This window comes from Grus americana, chromosome 2 (assembly GCF_028858705.1).
Source record: "Grus americana isolate bGruAme1 chromosome 2, bGruAme1.mat, whole genome shotgun sequence".
NCBI lineage: Eukaryota > Metazoa > Chordata > Aves > Gruiformes > Gruidae > Grus > Grus americana.
In genome coordinates this window covers 121,585,962-121,593,256 of record NC_072853.1, presented here as the reverse complement: position 1 = coordinate 121,593,256, position 7,295 = coordinate 121,585,962, and positions in this window count along the sequence as shown.

Below are 7,295 nucleotides of genomic sequence, written 5' to 3'. Positions count from 1 at the left end.
TTCTCTGAGTGCAATACACAGAGGTTTTTTTCTCCTTCTCTATCAATCTCTTTTAATCAAAATATGAAACCAATATGATTAGAGTCACATTTTCAATCCGTTGTATCAGTGGGTTACGATTGTTCAGCACAGATTCTGCTCCTGCCTCCATAACTTAAACTAATCCTTAGGGGAGACCCAGAATAAACTTGTGTCTTCAGTAAAATGCTGGTGATGTCTGCACAATGATACAACAAGGACTGAGAAATGAATGATACATAATCATCTGCCAAAACCAGCAGTTAGCATTGCTCAGAATTAACTGCTGACTGCTCAGATATTATAATTTTTACTGGCTACAGCAGTGGAGGTCACTGCATTTTTTTATTAGTGTCTGCACGACCATGAGATGAAAGAAGTATGATTTGTCATCTCTTCAGCAGAAGGATGTCTGTCCTGGTTTACAGCTAGTGTTTCTGTCCTGTGATATATTTTTGAGCTTTAAGGTGATCAGATTTCACTTAGCATGTAGACTAAGGGAAAGTTGGCAGCTTACAGGCAGTACATGAAACACTTGGCATCTACTGAAAAAGAAGTAAAAATTAATTCCTTTTTTTCTCTGCTAGTCTTCAGATGGAAAATTTATTTTTCAAAGTATTTCTGTGTAATAAAATTCTGAGATTTTATTTACTTGTTTATCTTTCTTATTTTACTTATAATGCATGTGGAACTTAGTCTGTTCAGATATTTAAAATAGAAAAGTAAATTAAATGAAATTTTATACCAGCCATGCACTGTGAGTTGGGCTGAGTTGAAAAATCTGAATCTAGTTTCTCACCCAACTCTCCTTATGAGTCAAAGAAATATGACAACACTGTAATCACGAATTCTGGAACAGCACACTCTGTAAATAAAAAGCAAGTACGGATATGGAGGGAAAATATCAAATTTAGTTTCAGAGTTTGGATCCGGTATTTTGGTTCAGGTCTGTGCTGGTTTTGTCTGGGATAGAGTTAATTTTCTTCACAGTAGCTGGTATGGGGCTGTGTTTTGGATTTGTGCTGAAAACAGTGTTGATAACCCAGGGATGTTTTCGTTACTGCTGAGCAGTGCTTACACAGAGCCAAGGCCTTTGCTGCTTCTCACCCCACCCCACCAGCGAGGAGGCTGGGGGTGCACAAGGAGTTGGGAGGGGACACAGCCGGGACAGCTGACCCCAACTGACCAAAGGGATATTCCATACCATGTGACATCACGCTCAGCAGATAAAGCTGGGGGAAGAAGAAGGAAGAGGGGGATGTTCAGAGTGATGGTGTTTGTCTTCCCAGGTCACCGTTACGTGTGATGGAGCCCTGCTTTCCTGGGGATGGCTGAACACCTGCCTGCCCATGGGAAGTGGGGAATGAATTCCTTGCTTTGCTTTGCTTGCATGCACAGCTTTTGCTTTACTTATTAAACTGTCTTTATCTCAGCCCACGAGTTTTCTCACTTTTACTCTTCTGATTCCCCAACTGTGAGGGAGGAGAGTGAGTGAGCGGCTGCGTGTTGCTCAGTTGCTGGCTGGGGTTAAACCATGACAAGGTCAAACTTCCTTTATCTCTCTCAACTTTCAATTCAGAAATGTAGGTATTGCATACCCTGTTGTTAGATTCTCAGAAATGAAGCAGTTCCCACTAGCTGCTTTCCATTTTTTCATGCTTTGCTTCCCATCATTTTTTTCAATAAATCTGCAATGCAAACTGAAATTTGATATTTAATGTAGGGATAAACTTGTCTATTGCTACTGAGATATTGAATTTAAAGCATGGGAAATTGTGCAGTTTCACTTCAGTGCATTTTGCCATTGATGGTATCTCTCAGTTTACTCCTTAAATATTGGTGGTTGCTGAAAGCTGGATCAGAACCTGAAGTCAGTTCTCATTTTTCACCCTTACTTAGGCAACGTTCTTTGGAAATCAATGTGATATAAACAAGCAGGAATTTAAGCAATACTTCATAATTAGGTCTGTTGGAAAAAGAAGCAGTGTGTGGTAGCGCTGAGCTGTTTTATCTTGTAGCTGGTCCTGGCAAAGCTTCTCCAAGGGATGACACATCTCTGTTAGTCTCATTCTCATGCAAAGCCAGTGGAAATGCTGTATCTTGGATAAAGCAGTGAAGATAAAGACAACAATAGAACTGTGAAATAAAGCAGTAGGCCAGGTGCTGAGAAAACAGTCTGGTTTTACTCTATTTGTAGATAAAGCTGTGACTGACTTTAATAATTTCACTTGTACTAGGAATTAACTAGGGCCTTAAGGTTTGACCAATACTGAATAATCACTCTAATAATCTACAATGTGCAACCTAGTTATACCGTGGAAAGGGCAGTAATAATTACAGGTTATAAATAACTTGGTAGACAAAACATGAAGACAGAGACCTCTCATTGTGTTTTCATATGAAATCACTACCTCTTGATCTTTTTTCTCTCTGATTTCTTATTGAAGAACAGATAGTAATCTCACATTAATATACTGCCTTTCACCTCAAAGCATATCAAAAAGGTATACACACATAGTAGCATGGGTGTATAATGTCTGTGAATGTGTCTTACATAAATATGAGGGCTTTTATTTAATAGAAAGTAGCAAGGAAATGGAGGCTTAGAGGATGAAGTAGAAAAAACCCTACCCAGATAACCATTTTAAATTTGTTGAGCATTTAAATCCTTAGAATATAATTATCCAGTTTGGACTGGTTCTGGGTCAGGGATTCCTGAACTTTTTCGGCCACGTAGCACTCAGCATTTCTGGTTTACCAATGCAAAGCCATCACCTTTGTGACAATATGGTGGCACAGATTGAGCACAGATCACTTACTGTGGCCTCCATGACACCAGAAGTAATGTCATCAAAACCATTGGGATTTTCAGTGATCTGCAAAGGCCAAAGGGACTAATTTTGTTTCATCATCTGGATGACAGTCATGCCCATCAGCATGATGATGAGGAACTGCATAGGCGCTTATGTGGTGCAGTGTCTGTTGCAGATCCTGTGGCTTTGGGCTGGAGCTCCCACTGTCAAGTATGGTGCTGGCCTGATCCTCCTGAGCTTGTGAAAACCAAGGCCATATGTCTGCCATAGGAGAGAAGGGTAGAGAATGAAGGAGCAGTAGTCTCTCCCTACAGCTGATATTGCTGTGAGGCAGTAGACAGTATTTAGGAACGACTTTGTCGTTCCTTACCTGCAACAAGCACTCTACAGGACAACCAAAGAAGAGGAGCATCAGATAGCTCAGAATGAATGGCCTCAGAGACACATGCAATGATGCTAATGGACAGAAAAAACAGCTGTTGTGTTCCTTGTGGTCAGAACAGAAGCAGCAATGCATGAATAAAACAATAAACACACCAGAATATAGAAACTATGTCATATGTATTAGGTTTCCTTCTTACTCTTCTTTCTATATTAGAAGTAAACAGAAAGGAGGAGGCTGTGTGGAAATAGCAAATGGAGAACTTTGCAAAGGTTGCCAACACATAGACTTAGTAATGGAAAATGGTATAGTTGAGCCTGAGGCAAAGGAGGAAGGCAGAGTATGAGTATGCTTGGGGAAGGAGGAAAGGAACACCTTTCAGGGTGTGCTCAGAGCCTTGCAGAAGTGATCTGAAAGCAACACTGATGTGCATGGAATGAAGGCAGGGAGTTTACAGTTTGATGAAGTCCATCCAAGCCTTTCTTCCTCCTCTGGACTTCAAAAAACCATCATGAGTTACTCTAATGAGTAACAGAGCTAGAAAGGTGAGCAGTAAATAGCATTTTCTATTGTCCTATCATGTAAATCATGCTTTACAAATCCTTTTAATCTTGCCTATGTCCACTGCATTATTGTGGGATGGTATAAGCCCTGCCAGTGTCTACCTTGGTTATAAAAAGCACTTCATTTTCTCAGATGAGGCCTTTCCTTTTGGCACAGACAGCAGCTGAGCCAGACTGGTTTCCCCAGGGCCCAGAGTAACTGTTATCTTTGAACTACTTTTTCCATTTTATAGTTTGGCCTGATCCTATGATCATAATAGCCAAGTTGTTTGTTGTTGTTTTTTCCATTAGCATCATCAGTGTCTCCCATTGTTCTATAACAGCATCAACCTGGGACTTACTTTGGAACCACCAGCTCAGTCGTCCAGCACCTCACCACAGTCTTTTGCGTACTAAATGTCTTCTTCCTTTGGTAAGACCTCTGCTTTAATCTGCATGGTAAACATGAGATTGAGATAGGACACACTCTGTCTCAGAATGACAAATACAAAAAAATCTTCACTGGCTTGTCATGTACCTGGACAAGAATTTCTTACTTTCACCAAGAAAAACCACTATCAAAAGCAGTGGGCTGTCAGTGGCGACAACTTCTCTGATGACTGTGAGGGTAAGGACTTATCAGCCAAATTTCTTGAATTTTATATAGCCAGTCTCAGAAATAGGGTGCATTTTTAGTTGAGAGTTAGTAAAAACATGTTTTAAATTATCTTACTCCTTGAATGATACAATATAGCATCGAGAGGTTCCTTCAGGCCAGAAGGATTTTGAAACAATTCATCAAGGTGAATTTGTAATAAGGAAACAAGAACTGGTGGCAGATGAGTGGGGGGGTAGGGACATTTTTATACATGAGGAACTAGATCCTAGTCAGGGGCACAAAATGTGGGGAAATGTCTGCAGAGAACATCTGTAGCACTTATTTTTATGATGTGTTCCCAAATACTCTACTTGTGTGATTTCATTCAGATGCGATAAGCAGCAATTAATTTTGCCTTTGCAGAGCTGTATGCCTCTCTGGGTTTTTTTTTTGCGTTATTCATTATTCAAAGTTTAGCCTTGTCATTTGTCTGCAGAACAAAGTTCAGATACCTCTGAATTTTCTCTTCAAAACTGTGAAAACCATTCTGAGAACAATAACCAGACAGTCTTCCTACCAGTCTTCCTATTGTCTTTTTCTAGCTGTGAGTACAGCACTTTTAGAGCAAGAGGTTGTGAAATAGGCCATAACTGAATTAGATGTCCATCTCCTGCCTCCCTAGTTATCTCTAATACTTTAGCAAGTGCTTGTTTCTTGTCTTGGTTTCTCCAATCTATCACTTTTCTTCTCCAGAAACAGCCTTGGATTTTGTCCTCTCTTCACAGGTCTTTTCCCAGACTAGTTTCTAAACATTTCCAACACTTGCCATTTATTTCTCCCCAGCTGTCACACCATACCATTAGATTCATGCAGTAAACATCTCAACAATGGAATAACCTGAGAGAATGTAAATCAGCACAGAGCAGCTCAAAATCTGTCAAGATCCCAATTTATGAAGCTCAGAGGTCTATAGATTTGGACCTCAATCACAGTCATCTCACAAAGAAATTTGCAGCCAGTTGTATGTACCAATACCTACTCTATAACAATCTTTGTGAGTAACTAAATCTATTGTTCAGTTTCAAGGAAATTCAGTGTTAACTCTTAATAATTTTTCTTACCTATTCCCACCTCCCCCCACCATTTCCTAGTTACAAACTGGAAATACCAATAAATAAATCCATTTGAAATGAACGCGCGAGGCACAAATTAGTACTCTGTGTGTATGTGTGTGTGTGTGTGTATGACAGACAAAGCTTTTGGAGAATGGTATTAAACCAGCTAACACAGTTGGGACCAACTATTAGGCTTCACATGTTTGTGCCTGGAAACTTGTCCATTTTTCCGAACTGTATCATTTGATCTAATAAAAGGATGTGCCTCTCCTACAGACCTTGCTTTAGCAGAACTATAACAATACTTTTTTTATGCATCATACTTTCCTCAACTCATGACTTGCTAGCAAAGCAAACTCATATGCAGTAATTAATCTGGCACTACAATCCTGTCAGCACAGGGAAAATTTGAATGACATGAAGGAGTGGATGTGAGACTGAACTCCGAAATATCCAAATGATTCACTGAAAACTAAATGAAGATTTAAGAATACACCTGTTCATCAACCTTGAGACAGCAGTGAATAAATGTGCTTCAGAAATGATCCAAAGAAACAACAAACCACAGCCCTCTATATCATTAGGACTGACAGGAATAAGAGCAGAAGAAAAAAATGCCGTGAATTGCTTGCTGCCTGTATCGGATTAACAAGTGAGTTATCCAAACAAAGGCGGAGAACATAAAGTGAACCGATACTTCCTTTTTATTCCTGATGGGGCAAAAACTACATGCTTCACTTATGCTGAGCACAACCTATTTATAACCACGCTCCAGCAGACTTAGTGGAAATTCTCCTGTAATCAGATGTTCATTGCAGCATCTGGCCTTCAATCAGGACCATGCCTTTCTGTTCTACAGTAGAGCAATGTGTGCAGTCAGGTACTGGCAATATGAATAAATGTGTCAGAATTGTCACCTTTATTTTTAGCAAAGAGGATAAAAATTAGGGATTTGAGCTATAGCAACCTCTTTTTATCTGAAATGTTTTGTGCAGTTGGAGCTCACTGTAGTTTCTCTCGCATTTTATAAAGGTTTATGTAAATTCAAAGTAGGATCGCGTAATTCTATACATTGAAATCCACTACTACTGCTTTCACGCTGGATAGCTAGCAAGTCGATAATAGTACTGTCTGTGCGGTAAATCATTCAAAATTTTTAACACAAGCAAGGACTCATATAACTGTCTTCCTTTTGAATACAAGATTCCTTGAAATTATTTTCCCTTCCAAAAACCGCCATTCTTCTTGTGAGATAACTCATTCCCATTTCTATTTAGTATTACTAATATTTTGGCCCAGATCTTTCAAAGATAATAGATAAACAGGCAGCATTCTCAGAAGCATGCAAGTAATAGAAACATTTAAATCCTGTCGGATGATTTCTGAGGAACAGTTTTTAAAGCAACATAAACAAGGCAGGCTGGGAGGGAAGAATTGTGTTTTAACAACCAGGATACAGAGGCTGACAAAGTTAAAATGAGAGAGAGAGAGAATTGAACTGCTTCTGGCTAGTAAAGCAAATGGTAACTCACCTCTATTTTTCTGTAAAACAAATGTATAAAGACTGCCTCACTTTATCAGCATGTTGCCATTATTTCCAGTGGCATATACTGTACATTGCATTAGGCAGAACCTTACAGTGAAACTCTGAGCCTCTAGAGTCCCTCATGCCCTCTTGCTGTACTACAACCTTCAAAATAAACCCTCATTCATATCAATGTTTGTAAATCTGTCCAGGTTTTGAACAAACTTTGGTCTGTTTTTCAGTTGTGTCTTCCCTCACATTATCCATTCAAACAAGAGTAACATGCGGAAAAATACAAGTGT